Source organism: Phytophthora infestans, genomic scaffold (genome assembly GCF_000142945.1).
Source record: "Phytophthora infestans T30-4 supercont1.249 genomic scaffold, whole genome shotgun sequence".
In the NCBI taxonomy this organism is placed as follows: Eukaryota; Oomycota; class Peronosporomycetes; order Peronosporales; family Peronosporaceae; genus Phytophthora; species Phytophthora infestans.
Window position 1 is genome coordinate 5,803 of NW_003303510.1, and position 1,642 is coordinate 7,444.

Sequence of the window (1,642 nt, forward strand, 5' to 3'; positions counted from 1 at the left end):
TCAGATAGCTTATTAATGCATATATTTTTACAATAAAAAAATTGAAAGCTATCATTTTTAGTCAGTGTAACTCGCAGATCCTACTGAGTACAGAGTATTTTAGTATACTTAAACGATGTCCTCGGAAACACGCATGCTTACGTGTACGCTAAGCACCCTGCCCTCCGTTTAGTACTCAAATATCAATGCATTACGAAAAAGTAAATAATACTAAAACGATACCCGCCTTCGGATAATGTATTTGCCTTGTACAAATCCCCCATATGTAAAATGGGAAACACATGCATTTATTGATGTCAACTACACAATCTTGTTTTAACCAATTAAAGCCACCTTCGCTGCGCTCGGCAGCCAGTAGAACTATTTAAATTTTTTTATCCAATGATTTGTCCGGAAAAGCGTGACAGGCACGACAATTTAGTGTGACGGACAGACAGGTTGCTGCAATAGATGTTTAAGACTAGCGCTCTGGGCGCCCGCTCCGCGGACGCTAGGGCATGGTTGGTTGGTGTAGAGAGGGCCGACCACCTCCGCTGCGCTGCGGTGGGCTTAGAATTTCTACTCGAAGCGAAGCAACATATAGTACATGTATACTGTGATCTACGTATATTATGCTCCAAAACAGCACCGCACACAGTATCCGTAGTGCTCACATGTTATTGTAGACATGACCAGGGTTTAACGTGATCTGCAAGAAGAGCACCGTCTTATCCTGGAAGCTTTTGTCTATAATCTCGTTTGAGCGCATGCTCCCAAAATGACACGAATCGGAGGCGCGCGTGGTTGCAAAGCTAATATATACTGTACGGAAGACGGGTCAGTATCAATGATGCTACGAAATATACGTTGATCGGTGAGGAATCCCAGTGTAGCTAGAGTAAGTACGCCTACTCAAACGTATTTTACCCATCTGCACGTCATCGCCGTGAGGCAGTCGACACATATCACCGATTGCGACGGTCGAATAGAGCAATGTTAATCAGCTCCGCGCGCGAAGTATCTTTTAGGATAGGTAGTATATGCCGATGGTCGCCACAAACATCAATATTATGCTTTGAAATTATTCTGCTGAGCTGTTTGTGATGTAACTGAAGGGTATTTCCACTATCTTCCGCATGCATTTATCTTACTTGCATAGCTGACGTACTTTCTGACTTATTTGTATAGCTTCTGACTGACAGAGTGGCGTAAATCCTTTCCGACTGACATTATACTGGGTCCGATATGTACGACAAAAGGCCTCGTCCACATCGGACGAAGAGGCACCACTGCGTGCACATTCTTTTGACCGGCTGCAACATACGAAGATATATGGCTGTAGGCAGAGTATCAGATCGTAGTGATGGTTAGACTTGAATTGAATAATAGTTCATGTACATTAGATGGAGTACTTTCGCTGCCTACTTATCAGCTCGGCGTGCTATTTGATGTGTCCGTGCATATCCCACAATGCCGCCAATGGGTGTTGTCGTGATAGCCAACACCCATGCACTGGGTTACTGCTGCGATCTCGGTACTTTTGTATCGTCGTGCTAGCCTACTGTACCTAGGATTATGATGTATCCGTCTATATGATCCAGCACGTCACTATTCGGGCACAGGTCATACCCGCGGTGATACAGCAAGCTGATCAGGCGTCTGA